This window comes from Bombina bombina, chromosome 1, assembly GCF_027579735.1.
Source record: "Bombina bombina isolate aBomBom1 chromosome 1, aBomBom1.pri, whole genome shotgun sequence".
NCBI lineage: Eukaryota > Metazoa > Chordata > Amphibia > Anura > Bombinatoridae > Bombina > Bombina bombina.
Window position 1 is genome coordinate 805,969,637 of NC_069499.1, and position 16,210 is coordinate 805,985,846.

Here is a 16,210-nt window from a genome sequence, read left to right on the forward strand (position 1 = left end):
TTGCTCTCGAGGAACATCCAGTATTTGCATTGCTAGATTCTGGTGATCCATGATGACATCTAACTCATTGGGGACTTGGATGAAGGCAGAGGCTCATGCTTGGGGTGGAACATGAGCATTTGGAGGGTCATGAGGCACCCACAATTGATAGAGGACAAGAGACTTTTTTTAGTAGGTTGAATTACTGTAATCTGGATCACCAGCAACCTTGGGCAACAGGGTGGTTATTGATGAGGAGTAGCAGGTTTTTAGAGCCCTATTATCCAATAAGCCATAGAGGGTCACGAGATTGTACATGTACAAAACGTCACCCCTTTGTAATAAGGGTAGGTTGTTTGCTATCATGAGTCATTGATTGATTTCCTCGTCTCCAGCTTGGACAGATTCAGGACCCACATCACCGGCCAGTTTAAGGTTTCCAGGTTCCTGGTGTCCCACTAAGAGTGCTGGGTAAGGTGCAGGGTCACATGTGGGGTAAGAGATCACAGGGAAATATTTCATGGATATTTGAGCACCAGACCACTTGAGTAAAGCTTTAGGTGACCCAAGGGAAAACTAACTAGGCAGGGGGGAGAGTAGACCTGAAGAAAAGGACAACTCCTAGTTAAGAATTGTCTGATTCACAGGTAATTATGAAATGTCTTGTGGGATGTTGAACACCCCCTGTTTTTGTTTGTGAAACAAGCACACTTTCAAATCTACAGGGGGGAATTCTGTAACATATTTCTTCTATAAGGTACGACGAGTCCACTGATTCATCCTTTACTTGTGCGATATTCTCCTGCTAACAGGAAGTGGCAAAGAGCACCACAGCAGAGCTCCCTTAGCTCCACCCCCCAGTCATTCTCTTTGCCTACTCTAAGTACTAGGAAGGGTAAAGTGAAAGAGGTGATACAATATTAGTTTTTAATTTCTTCAAGCAAGAGTTTTTTGTTTTAAATGGTACCGGTGTGTACTATTTACTCTCAGGCAGCAGATGGATGAAGACTTCTGCCTGGAGGATGATCTTAGCATTTGTCACTAAGATCCAGAACAGTTCCCACAGAGGCTGAGGGGTACAAGAAACTTCAGTGTGAAGAACGTTTTCATGCTATATAGCAGTGAGGTATGTTATTTTTTTTCTGGAGAGACTGTATTTCAGAAAGGCTGACAGTATCCCCATGAGGGTAAGGGTAAGCAGTAATCCTAAGAGCTATAGAAGGGCATTACTAAGCTTGCATAAGGGGCTAATTAAAAAATGGTTGACACTGAGTTTTTGAATGTTTGTGGGTAAACGTTTTGTGAACTGGGAGTGCTGTTAACATTTTTTTGGACAATAACGTTTTTTTTGGCAACTTTGAGGGTACACTTGGCTTATTTTTTGAGGTCTCAGAACCAACATGGCTAGTTCAAAACCGCTCTGGTGCGGTTCTTTGAGGCTGTAAAGACAAAGTTAAATGCAGCAAGCTCCAACTCCGTAGGGCCCTTGTGGAAGTTTTGGGCCAAATCGAAGCTTTAACCCCATTTTTCCAATCCCTGAGGGCAGGTAGGCGCCACAGCAGGGCTGTGGCGAGGTGCTGGGTGTGTTTTTTTTTTTTTCCGGATTTAGGCCTATTGTCAATACGGTTTGCACAATAAAGGGTTAAATGTTTTGTTTTTCTTGTGGGGCAAACTTAACTACACAAATTGAGTCTGATATCAAAAATTTGAAAAGATTGGTGTATTTTAAAGCAGTTTTGCAGAACGTGTATGCTTTTTTTTCTCTTAAAGGCGCAGTACCGTTTTTAAGATTATTTTTTTCACTAAATAAAGTGTTTTCAAGCTTGTTTGTAGTCATTACTAGCCTGTTCAACATGTCTTACATTGAGGAAAGTCAATGTTCAATATGTTTAGAAGCCATTGTGGAACCCCCACTTAGAATGTGTCCCTCATGCACTGAAAGGTCAATTAATTGCAAAGAACATATTTTAGCTACTAAAAGTATGTCGCAGGATGATTCTCAGTCAGAAGGGAATCTGGTTCTGCCATCTAATTCTCCCCAAGTGTCACAACCATTAACGCCCGCACAAGCGACGCCAAGTACTTCTAGTGCGTCTAATTCTTTCACCCTGCAAGATATGGCCGCAGTTATGAATACTACCCTCACAGAGGTTTTATCTAAGCTGGCTGGGTTGCAGGGGAAGTGCAGTAGGTCTGGTGTGAGAACAAATGCTGAGCCCTCTGACCCTTTATTAGCCATATCCGATGTACCATCACAATGTTCTGAGTTGGGGGTGAGGGATTTGCTGTCTGAGGGAGAGATTTCTGATTCAGGAAAGATGTTCCCTCAGACAGACTCGGATATGACGGCTTTTAAATTTAAACTAGAACACCTCCGCTTGTTGCTCAGGGAGGTTTTAGCGACTTTGGATGATTGTGACCCTATTGTAGTTCCAGAGAAATTTGTGTAAAATGGACAGGTTCCTGCCTACACTGATGTTTTTCCGGTCCCTAAGAGGATTTCGGACATTGTTACTAAGGAGTGGGATAGACCAGGTATTCCGTTCGCTCCCCCTCCTACTTTTAAGAAAATGTTTCCTATTTCTACCCTGGCTAAGCGTACAACTATACCTACTGAGGACAGTTGTGCCTTCAAAGATCCTATGGATAAAAACTTAGAGGGTCGGGGGGGGCGTGTCGAAACAGCAACCAAGATGGCTGCTTTTCTTAAAGGCTGAATACAGGAGCAGATAAAACCGCTATTTACTGCTCTGAAATCTTACAATCTGAGCTATTTTTCAATATTCTACAGTCCAGAAGCTACTGCTCAGAAACATATATTTATTCACCTAGATTTCAGCCCGGAAGACCTAACAGATGTGGTGCGTAGCGGAGGCCTGCTAACGGCCTCAGCCTTCATCTAGCCCTCCCCATTATCCTGCAGACACAGGACAAGCAGCTGTATAAGCTGAACATTTCCCATTACCTACCCACTTAACTGGGACTAAAGGTAACTTCACTCGAGCTATCTCTCTATTTCTTACCTGTCATGGGAGACATCACGCAACATATACAAGCCTTCTTGCTAGACTTGGAGATGGTAATACTCAGAAGCTTTGACAACCTATTACCGCCAACGCAGTATGTGAGCATGCAAACCAATAACCCTCTATCATCCTACACAGAAGTACCGCTAATTAAGAGCGGCCAGAGGCAAGATGAGGAGCGCATTAAACCTGCTTGGGAGGATCGGACCTCAGGGGATGCAGCCGATCCCCCAGGAACTGATCTCTACTTATTTCATCCACCAATCCGTTGCCTTGCCTGACAAACAAGAAAATCTACAGAGCCAAATACTACACTTTTCTAACTTGGAGAAACAGGTGGCGAAAAGTGCTAAGTATCAGATTGCACTGGGCACAATGTTAGTTTGGCAGACAGACATGCAAGAGACTGCTCAGTGTTTATTTGACGCAGATAGATACAATACAGCAGCCTCATCTCTTGAATCCTGTACCCAGACAGCTGAGAACATTGGTAGACAAGACTGGATGACACCCTTTGTCATCTTTTTGGGACAAGCGATTAGAAGGGCTGGCGTGGGATAGAGCTGCAAGGAGAGGTTGCTCTGTCTAATGGCAACCCACGTTAGAGCCGGCACTGGATAGAAGATCCTGCACAAATCAGTCTGCTTCACATTAGCAGTTTGAGACTGTCGCATTAGCGAAGTTGTGAGTATGTACTCTGCCTATTGATCTGACTCTTTGAAATCCACTTCTATATGACGGATGATGTTCCTGAGTCTTGTGAGATGTCAAAGATAAGGCACTATCCTCAGTGTTAGCCTAGAATGATTGACTATGCAATCGGATTACACTTTATTATATACAACTACATCTTTTAACACTGGATTTGCTGGTTTCATCTGGGAGTCTATATGTGATCAGTGTGGGGAGCAGTTTTGATCTTACAAGCTTTTGCGGCAGGGCAGATCTAGACTACAGTTGTTGATTGAGAGTTTCATTTAAAATATCTTTGCACTGTTTCTCTACGTTATGTTTTATCCCTTAAGATGATCTGCTCATATGCCACTGCTCTATTCCTACATCTCCATTTGACTTTTTTCCTGTGCGATCTTGCATTACAGCTAGCGCTGGAACTGTAGTAAGAGTAAATGTGTTATATACTTACAGTATCACAATATGACAATACATAGGAGATCATAATATTAGCAACTACCATATTTGTCAAAGGGTTTATAAGTTTGACTAAGTGCTCTGCAGCTTATCCTATTCGATATTGACCTATTCATATAACTGTTTTTCTCTCCCATTTACGTAATGATATTACCTTAGTTTATCACATATCAGGGTAATTCATATTTTGACCACTAGATGGCCATAACGATTTAGCAGATGGAGCCATGATAATCTCACGTTTTTTTTTTCTTTAGTCTTTAGAGGTATATTCTTACTTATAGTGGACACTTATGCTCCCATGGTGCAGTCCTTCCATACATCTTAAATGTCAGTTCTTGTTTAATAGCTACAAGCCACAAAAACATATATCTTAATTTTTAGGCTTAGAGATCAGACAAGCTAGTACACTATAGATACCAGTGGAAGTGTTTAAGAAGAGTAGTTGCTATTCCATTAGGTCTATACTCTCCTCACATTTCTTAAACGACTAATTGTGAGGGATACCTACTATTGGGCTTACTGCTATGGAGGGTTACAAACTAAACAGCTCACATATTCTTGGAAAGTTTGACTGGCTCTGAGGTGTAGTTAAGGCTATAAATGTGTCCCTTACCCATTTTCACTCCTAGCACCCCAAAATATGTGGGGAGGGGGGTTATTTGAAGATTAGGAGTGGGCTAGAATATAAGAAGCCTAGGTCAGAGATTAATTGAAGTAGCCAGCCAGCTGCCTATTAGCCATTTTCTTTGCTGAGATCATGTGTGCTTATATTTTGTGTGTTAACATGTCTAGTACCATTGATAATCTGCTAATGTTGGTGTAATTTTGGACAAAACTATTACTAACAACTGTGTATTTTTTACATCTGTTCCTTGTATTCTGAAATTCATATTTCACTTTAGGCAAGCTAGTATAGTTTAACGGTCAAATAAGTTAGCATGTCTTGAAATCTAAACTACTCAAAGCACTTTAAAGATAGCTACAACATGTAAGCTAACATCTTTCTTTCTTGATAATTATTTCCAACTTTATTCCCTACCTATTTGAATGTATATAGTTCAGCTACATTAAACTTTGATATCCTCCATTGCTCAGTAATGTTAGTGCTAAAGGTCCAAAAGAGGACTAAATGAATAATGGAGGATTAATACAGCAAATATTGAACACAGATAGTCGTTACCACAAACCTATAGTAAAATGAGGTTCTTTAGTTGAGACCCAAGAGTGGTCTCCTTATGTTTGAGAATTGCCTACTGATGTTTATTTTCGTGTCTCTGATGGGTCCAAAAGTGGCCTCATGATTTCTATAGTAGGCATAAAATGTCATTGGCTAACAATTTGTATTCTAAGATCAGATATGTCATATAACATGTACTGGACATTCATTCTGATCTTTGCTAGATATGTAACTGGAAAATATTTTGATTCAAACTGTTCACATATATTTTATGTTTGTATGCCTTATTTTGAACCTTAATAAAAAAATATTTAAAAAAAAACAAAAAAAAAAACTTAGAGGGTCTCCTAAAGAAAATATTTGTTCATCAGGGTTTTCTTTCATGTAATTGGCAAGAGTCCATGAGCTAGTGACATATGGGATATACAATCCTACCAGGAGGGGCAAAGTTTCCCAAACCTCCAAATGCCTATAAATACACCCCTCACCACACCCACAATTCAGTTTTACAAACTTTGCCTCCTATGGAGGTGGTGAAGTAAGTTTGTGCTAAGATTTCTACGTTGATATGCGCTTCTCAGCATTGTTGAAGCCCGATTCCTCTCAGAGTACAGCGAATGTCAGAGGGACGTGAAGGGAGTATCACCTATTGAATACGATGATTTCCCTAACGGGGGTCTTTTTCATGGGTTCTCCGTTATCGGTCGTAGAGATTCATCTCCTACCTCCCTTTTCAGATCGACGATATACTCTCAAATTTACCATTACCTCTACTAAGAACTGTTTTAGTACTGGTTTGGCTATCTGCTATATGTGGATGGGTGTCTTTTGGTAAGTATGTTTTCATTTACTTAAGACACTCTCAGCTATGGTTTGGCACTTTATGCAAATTATATAAAGTTCTAAATATTTGTATTGTACTTATATTTGCCATGAGTCAGGTTCATGTATTTCCTGCTGCAGACTGTCCGTTTCATATTTGGGAATATAAACACTTTAAGAAATTTGTTTCTTACCTGGGGTTTAGTCTTTTTCAATTTGATTACTTTTTGCATTTGTGGGTATTAGGCCCGCGGGTGCATCAAATGTTAGACTTTATTGCGTCATTTTTGGCGCAACTTCGTCATTTCCGGCATCATACGTGACGTCGAGACCTTTTACACGGCGGCGTCATTAGTGACGCAAGTGTGTCATTTCCGGTCATTTTTGGCGCCAAAAAAGTTATCGTTACGTTGTGCGTCATACTTGGCGCCAATTTTTCTTCATTATTTCAATACCCCATTGTTGTTTGCCTCCTGCTTTCTTTTCTATCAAGAGGCCTATGCTTTTGCATTTTTTCCCCATTCCTGAAACTGTCATTTAAAGGGACAGTCAACCCAAAAATTACTTTAACTTATTTAGATTAGTTAACTAACTATCTTTACAGTAAACTGTAGCCAAATTTCCATCTAAATAAACTTTGGCAGAAAATAAACTTACTAGATCTCATCTGGCAGTTTGGAAATGGCCGTCTGACCCCTCCTTCTCTGACGTCTCCCAAAAGCTTGCACTAGTACAGGATCCTTCTCTAGTCTCGTCCCTGCGCGCTCCTGCAATTTCAGCTAACAGCTGTTCATGCCCGGCCGGCACTCACTGCCTCTCATCCATGCTGTGTGCTGTGTGTTACAGAGACTGAGAGGCAGTGAGTGCCGGGCAGGCAGCGATATAATGGTCTGAGAGTAGAGAGAAATGACATGATGGTTTCACCTATTTGATTCTACAGAAAGAAATACAATTTGCTTACTAAGCAGAGGCTTCATAACGTTCCTTGTTACACAAAATGTCATATCCTGTATAAAAAAAATTACGCTGAGCTGCAGGGTTTATTCTAATAATGTTATGTGAAGTTTCTGTTATAATCAGGGAATATTGTAACAAGATTATTACGTTATTGATTTAACCACTTCTGCCCAGGAACAGTCTCTTCTTCAAAATCACCGTAGAGCACAAGCTTGATTGCAGCCCGGCGTAGAAATAGGAGTTAATTTTTTATATTTTTTCAGGTCTGAAAGGTTTGTCTACACCTTTATGTATCCTATAGCGTAATGGCAGTAAGAAGATTCCCCCTCCCCGTCTGCAGCGTTATACCGAAACATCACACATACCCAGTGTCCAAGTGTCTATGAGCAGTGTCGGGCGGGGCCTGGTGTGTGACTGTGAGGGAAGTTTAAACGGTGCCCGGTGCTACAGATGTGAGGCTGCACAGTAGTGATGATTACATACACAAGCACTGATGCACCTTATTTCAGCTAATACAAGGAGGTCTGGCTATACAGCCCCATATTTTTTTTAATCTCTGCAGACTGGTGTTACGGTACCAACAGTGTACCAAGGTTAATATCAGATGAACAATGTCCTGCATAGGGAATCAGCAATTCACAACCCAGCCAGTTTTCAGGTTTAAAACAGAATGACATTTATTAAAAGGCTATGCCTAGTATTTATGCAGGTCTGACCCCCCCCCCCCCCCAGATGGGGGTTGAAAGGCTGTTGTACATTACATGGAGGGAACAAGCCCTTTGACATGATACAATAGAATTATATTACTTAAACAATTCAACCACAAGACACTCTTGGCCCTTCTTATCACTTAGGTGTTTTCTCTCTGGAGGTGATCAAACAATAGAATGCTTAGCACTAATTAGATTATAGCTGGAGCCAGCAACTCTGTCTTTAGAAATTAGTTTCTTAGCTAAACACAATTAACTCCTTCAGTCCTGACAGAAGGGTCTGTCACATATCTCCCCCCTTGTGGAACACTCCGGCAGACCCGGCTTGACCCTTTGGCGGGTCAACCTGGGGATGACTGGACTAGGAGGTGGTAGGCATGTCAGTTTGCCAGGACAATCCATCTGTATTCCCGTTATGAGAGAATTCCTGTCCATACAAAGAAGGGTTCAACTTCCTCAGTGCCCAGACTAGGGCTAAACAGTCCTTCAAAATCCCATCAGCTTCTTTACGAGTTTTCTGTACCTGCTCTTTATAGGTATCCACAATCTCTTCATACTGACATAGGGTGCCCTTGAGTTGCTGCACCTCACTATGAGCCAGCGTCAGCTTCTCCTCAAGCGTCGCTAAGTTTGTCTTTAATGTTTCATGTCCCACTCTCAAGCTGGTGTTTTCTGCAGTCTGTCGGTGCAGCTTGTCTAGCAGAGATTCACGTTCTAAACGTGCTTTTTCCTCTGCGCTCCTCTTCTCCTTCATCAGCGCATTGTAACGGGACTTCCACGTATCAATAGCGGATAGAGATTTACTGAGCTCAGCGTCCTGGGGCTTAGCAGCAGGGGGGTCAGTCTCTGCTGCACGGATCTGAGCACGGGTAGTCACAGGGTTAACATCAGCGGGACCCATGGGAGCATAGGCAGAAACAAGGGGAGCCAAGTCATTTCCAAGAAGAACATCAGCAGGTAAGTCCTTCTTGACCCCCACATTCACAGGTCTAGCGCCCACTCCCCAATCCAAATGTACACTGGCAACAGGTAGGCTGAACACATCACCCCCTGCTACCCTCACAGCCACAGTGTCTCCAGTGTACTGTTTCTCAGACACCAAGTTCTTTTGAAGCAAGGTCATGGTAGCACCAGTATCCTGTAGACCACTGACCTTCTTCCCATTCACTTTAACCAGTTGCCGGTTATTCCGGTGGGCAGCTTGCACAAGGTCTGCCTCATGTAGGATGCTCCAGCATTCTTGTGCCTCTACGTAGCGGGCCGCAGGCTGAGAGTTACGTGGGATTCCGCCGGCGGGTCTTCTCCAGGACTGTGCTTGGTTCGCTGCATTTAGGGGACACTCTGGTCTTTTGTGCCCTAGTTGCTTACATTCAAAGCACCAAATAGGCTGTGAGTAGCCCCGTGAATTGAACCGGGCTCTCTGAGGGTAGTTCGTGGCCGGAGGCCGTGTGGTATAGCGGTGCGCCGGGGGTTGGTAACTGGCAGCTGCTGGGGTGACTGGGGGTCTGCACTCCACTCTAGCAGGGGGCTTAGTGGTAGCAGTGTCCAGTTTGCGGGCATCCATATACTCATCTGCCAGGCGAGCAGCTTCATGCAGGGTGGAGGGTTTACGGTCCCGAACCCACTCTCTAACTCCTGCTGATAACTTGTCAAAGCAATGTTCCAACAGGAATAGCTGCAGCACCTCTTCCCCAGATACGGCTTGGCACCCCGCTATCCAGTGAGCTGCTGTGCGGTGCACCTTACATGCCCACTCAACGTAGGAATCACCAGCTAATTTAACAGTGTCTCTGAACCGCCTCCGGTATGCCTCCGGTGTAACCGCATACCTGGAGAGCAGAGCCTCTTTCACAGTATTATAATCCCCAACCTCCTCATCTGGAATGGCCCGAAAAGCCTCACTGGCCCGGCCGGATAATTTTCCGGATAATATTGTGACCCAGTCCTCTGCGGGTACCTTGTGTAGTGCACATTGCCTCTCAAAATCCGCAAGGAACCCATCAATCTCTCCTTCTGTTTCCAGGAAGTTTTTAAAAGCTGCAAAATTTACTTTTCTCTTTTCCACTTGGGCTGCTGCAGCGCTGCTTTGGCGAAGTAGGTTGGCCTCCACAGCTGCTATGACCCGGTCGATAATTTCCGCAGATGGGTTGGGGCCATAATATGCCAGTCTTATTTTAACCGCCCGATCAAAGCTTGCTTCTTCAGGGGTTCTGTCTGATATGCTGGGCCCATTGGTTCCTTCTGTCCCTGGTACTCTTTCCATCTTAGTCAGTATTGTAATAATCCCCCTCTTCCTGAGGTTACTGGCTTGTGTAGTTGCTCTTCTGGGCGATAAGGTTCATCCCACCGCTGCCACCAATTGTTACGGTACCAACAGTGTACCAAGGTTAATATCAGATGAACAATGTCCTGCATAGGGAATCAGCAATTCACAACCCAGCCAGTTTTCAGGTTTAAAACAGAATGACATTTATTAAAAGGCTATGCCTAGTATTTATGCAGGTCTGACCCCCCCCCCCCCCCAGATGGGGGTTGAAAGGCTGTTGTACATTACATGGAGGGAACAAGCCCTTTGACATGATACAATAGAATTATATTACTTAAACAATTCAACCACAAGACACTCTTGGCCCTTCTTATCACTTAGGCGTTTTCTCTCTGGAGGTGATCAAACAATAGAATGCTTAGCACTAATTAGATTATAGCTGGAGCCAGCAACTCTGTCTTTAGAAATTAGTTTCTTAGCTAAATACAATTAACTCCTTCAGTCCTGACAGAAGGGTCTGTCACAACTGGTTTGTAGCTATAGTTTTTGTCTGATATCTCTAGTATAGTATCCTATAGCGTACATCAGTGGGGGCTGTATAGCCAGACCTCCTTGTATTAGCTGAAATAAGGTGCATCAGTGCTTGTGTATGTAATCATCACTACTGTGCAGTCTTTCACATCTGTAGCACCGGGCACCGTTTAAACTTCCCTCACAGTCACACACCAGGCCCCGCCCGACACTGCTCATAGACACTTGGACACTGGGTATGTGTGTCAGTATAACGCTGCAGGCGGGGAGGGGGAATCTTCTTACTGCCATTACGCTATAGGATACATAAAGGTGTAGACAAACCTTTCAGACCTGAAAAAATATAAAAAATTAACTCCTATTTCTACGCCGGGCTGCAATCAAGCTGTGCTCTACGGTGATTTTGAAGAAGAGACTGCTTCTGTGACTTTACAGTGAGATTGAGCCAGATAGAATTTGTCACTGAGAATAAGTTAGCAATATCCAGGGTGGAACAAAGAACAAAAGAGATACACTGCGATCCTTAAAAGAATTTCAGGCTTTTAATATCCAAAAAATGTGTGCAAAGTAAACATAACAGGGTTTTAAAAGCAAAGAGATAGACAGCTCATTTTCAGGAACCAGTATGTTCTACATGTTTCGGTCAATTCCTTAATCATGAACATGACCGGCTAGCCCTACTTCCTGCCTCTTATGCCTGAACACCTATCCCTATTGGTTACTCAGATTAATTAGATTTAACCCTATCTAGTTAAGCCATCAGCTGTTATATCAATTGCTTTAACCTTGACAACATATAATCCGTTTAAATTTTATTCCCTGAAATTCAAACTTATAAACATGTTCCTATTACAATACACTAATGTTTCTAAACCATCAGCTTCATTGTGACTTTGTGAGTAAAGGTTTATTGCACCACTATCCACCAGTTTAGACAGTTTTATTTGGGCTGTATGGTTAACCAAACTAATCTTAGTCCCCCAATGTTCACAATCTGATATTCATGCTGTAATTTAATCAGTGTATATATATATTAGTTGTTAAAGGCTACTAGACAAGATGGGATGGAGAATATCATGCAGTTAATAGAACCACTAGAATGCTACCTTCTCCAAAAGTTTATCACATCCCCCTCTATATTGAAGCCCTTTGGTCTTCTTGACTTCATTTTGAAGATCCAAAAGGCTTCGCGTAGCATCAACCGGGCTGCCCTGTCACCTCCTCTTGGAGGGTTCCGAACACATTCTATTACCTGCCATGAGAGCGAAGTAACATCGCCCCCATGCACAGAAATAAAATGTTGTGAGAGGCCCGAGCTATCCTTATCATGGGAGATGTCATTTAGATGCTCTCTGATTCTGGAGCGAACCTCTCTAGTGGTACACCCTATATACTGCCCATTGCATTGAGTGCAATCCACCAAGTACACCACAAAGGGGGTTCTACAATTTGTACAACTTGCCAAATTGAAAATCCTATTTGTTGTAGCAGACTGAAAGGTGGATGTAACTCTACTGTATTGACAAGCTATGCATTTTGTGAAGTGGCATTTAAAATGCCCTTTCACACTAAGCCAACTACTGTTGGCCCTATCTTTCTCCCTTAGTACACTTGGTGCCACCAAGTTACCAATTGTGCATGCTCTTTTCGGTACAAAGTTACAACCACTGGACACATACTCTTTTAAGCTGTCCTCTGCTGTTAAAATAGGTAAATGCTTACTAACTATGTTAGTAATCTCTTTAAACTGTGGGCTGTAGGTGGTGACCAGAGTTGGTCTACTCGAGTCATAACCCTTTGTCACTCTGGTATTACCCCTCAGTATCTCACTCCTGTCCATTCTAGTTACTTCCAAGTGGGCTCTGTTAATGGTCTTTTGTGAGTAGCCTCTCTCAAATAGGAGACTCTTAAGTTTTTCACTCTCTTTCACAAAGTCCTTTTCCAAGGAGCAGTTCCGCCTTATTCTCATGAACTGTCCCTTGGCTACCCCAAATCCCGTGTAACGGGGATGATTGCTCCTAGCGTGGAGTAAGGAGTTAGATGTAATGGGTTTACGATAGAGCGAAGTAGAAACTTCTCCACTTAAGGCATCTCCCCTAAGTTCTACATCCAGGTAAGGTATTGTGTTTATCCCTGTTTGTGCAGTAAATTCCAAACCCACTCCATTAGAATTGAGATAGGCAAGAAAGTCCTGCACCTCTGCAGTTTCACCCACCCAGATAAACAGGAGATCATCTATAAAACGTTTGTATGATCTTATCCTATTTCTAAATGGGTTTTTATCTCCAAAGACGTGGGACAGCTCCCACCAACCCATAAAAAGGTTGGCGTACGATGGGGCAAACTTGGCCCCCATCGCTGTCCCACGCCTCTGGAGATAGAAGGTACGTTCAAACCTAAAGTAGTTGTGTGTCAAAAGGAACGTAAGGGCCTCAATCACAAATTCGATCAATTCCTCATGATAATTACTAAAATGTCGCAGCATGTATCCAACGGCTTCAATGCCATAACCATGAGGAATGGCCGAATAGAGGCCAACCACGTCCACCGTTAACCACATACAACTCTCATCCCATTTAACACTTCCCATCGCCTTGATGAGATGTGTAGTGTCTTTCAAATAAGACGGTAAAAGATGTACGATAGGCTGTAGAAGGGACTCAATCCAACCTGAGACAATTGGTCTGCCCTTCACCACAACCAAGGTCTTATGGACCTTGGGGAGGTGATGGAAGATAGGGATAACTGGTTTTTGTACCATTAAATAATCAAAAGTCTCCTGGTCAATGATACCCTTCATCAGCCCATCATCCAATAGATGTCTCAGCTCAATCCCAAATCGCTTAGTGGGATTAAAGCTGAGCTCCTGATAAACCTGGGTGTCCGTCAACTGCCTTAATGCTTCTTCAATATATTTCTCTCTCCCCATGACCACTATGCAGCCCCCCTTATCTGCTTGCTTAATGACTAAATCATCCTGCTTCTCCAGTTGTTCCAATGCCAACTTTTGGGTTAGATTTAGATTATATATAGCTCGTTTACTTTGTTCTGAGAGCTTAACTAAATCCTCCTCTACCCTGCGATGAAAGGCTTCGATAAAGGGTCCTCTGGTTCTAGTGGGATAAAAGATTGATTGGGGCCTAAACCCTGTATGGGTCTTCTTAACAGGTAAACCCGGCTGGGAGCTTAAAGTACCCAACTCATGTAGGTTCAAAAAATCAATACCTTCCCTGAAATCTATAATATCAGAGATGTTGGGAAGTGTCTCAACTGAATCCTGTATGCTAACATCAATTTCACCTTCCAGTTCTTCCTCCTGATTAGTGGACCCCCAGAAAAACTTTTTTAGGGTCAAATCCCTCACTAATCTGTTTATGTCAACAATGGTTTCAAATAAATCAAATTTATTGGTGGGAACAAACCCCAAACCCAAGCTAAGCACTTCAATTTGTGGATCGGTAAGTACAACATCAGATAAATTAATGACAGTCATATTTTGTATTTGTTGCGTGCATTTCTTTTCGGTTGTGCCCTGGCTTTCCCTCTTTCTCCTTGGTCTATGTTTCCGCCTCCTTCTATTATTTTTGGGCTTGGCCGAAAAACCTGCTCCTGATTTGTTTCTACTGCCTGGGGTACAAATGCTGATGGTCTAACATCACCCTCACTGTCACTGAGGAACTCCTGCTGTCTAACATCTACCTTTTTCTGATTTTTCTTGGTGTGTGGGACCCTGTCTAAACCTTCTGTCATCCTCAGATTTGAGCCATGTGTTGTGTCTACCTTCTTTAGTACACTTTTCGCTACCACTATCTGTACTTCGTCACCTGAGTGTCCACTAGAGTCTCCTGTACCATAATCATCTGACCTGCAATCATTATCGTCATCTGTACTGTCCTTATCTGAAAAGGTCACTCTTTTACCTTCCCCTCCACTTTCTACCTTTGTAGTGTTCCTATTCTTTTTAGCTTTATGTCGATTAGCTCTAGATCCTGACCTGCTTTGCCAAGTATAAACCTTATTTCTGGTGTAATCATTATTATCTCTTACAAACTTCTTGAGCTTAAAGTTATCAATTTCACCTCTAAATTTGACAATTGTTTCACTTAATATCTTATCAAAATCTTTATATTTAGGGTGTTCTAAAAACTCATTCAGCTGTGTCTGTATATGATTCAGCTCTTCCCTGATCTTAATCAACTGGCATTGTTTAAATTTAATGATCAATTGCATAAGTCTTTTAGAGCATTCACTCAAAATGTCATTCCATTCTTGCATAAACTCAGGATCTTCCACCTGGAAGGTAGGAAATTTACGCATTCTTAACCCTCTAGGGATTAAGTCCAAAGTCAGATATTTCTCCAACGCTCTCTGGTCCCACCATATTCTGTACTCTTTAATTAGGGTGCGCTCCATAGCCAAAAACACATCACTAATGGTGAGCAACTCTGTCTGTTTAACAAATGTATCCTCCAAAGTTAATCTTTCTGAGTCCAAATCAGAGATAGATTTCAAAGAAAAAAGCCCTGTTGCCATCTTTGCGAACAACTTTTGGCCACTAAAATTATGTGTGCCAAAGAATTGGATATATAAATGAGGTCAGTCTCAATCCGAGTCTAAGAGGGATATAATGCAAAACTCAATGCCACTCCTAACAGTTTGCCCTCTATACAGACTCACAGGATTGCGCTCCAAATGTAAAGAGAAAATATTTAGATTTCCCTCCAGATACTGTCTTATAACAAATTGCCCCCAAATTGCAGGGATCCTCTTGCAGCTCAGCAAATCAAAGAGACCCCACACAGCGGTATATTGACACTCTTATTTTAAAGTTCTGGGCATTCTGGGAGACACATACGGATTATTGCGGATCGCTCACCTGAACTCCGTGACTCTATTCATTCACTCCAGGCTTACCGCTTCTTCCGTCTCCTAGCCCCGACCGTGTCTACTTGCTAGTGGTTGTCAGGTACAGGCCATTCAGCATTATGCTCTCTGCAGGATCACGCTATCCAGGGTGGGTTGGGAAAAAGTACAGAATATTGCATCTAGAATTATTTAAAAACTAACACCCCCCTCCAAAAAAAGAAAAAGTAGTTATATGTATTTATAAAGTGTACATTTCTGGAATTTCCATGGCAATATAAATATGTCACTAATATATTCCTCATTCTTATAAAACTAAAATATCTAGGTATGTTCTGTCTCAGACTAGCATCTCGATCTGCACAACCAACTCGGTCGGCACGAGCTTTGGAAGGCAGTTTGCAGTGTTTTTTGTTTGTTTATTAGATGTACTTACAATGTAGCCATTTGCTTCTATACAGCGGATCGGAAGGCTTGAACAACAACAGTATAATATAAGGGTCCTGTGAAGTCTGTGTACATTCAATAATAAAACTCCACAGTCTATGGAAACTCACCGGTATAACGCTGCAGGCGGGGAGGGGGGAATCTTCTTACTGCCATTAGGCTATAGGATACATAAAGGTGTAGACAAACCTTTCAGACCTGAAAAAATATAAAAAATTAACTCCTATTTCTACGCCGGGCTGCAATCAAGCTGTGCTCTACGGTGATTTTGAAGAAGAGA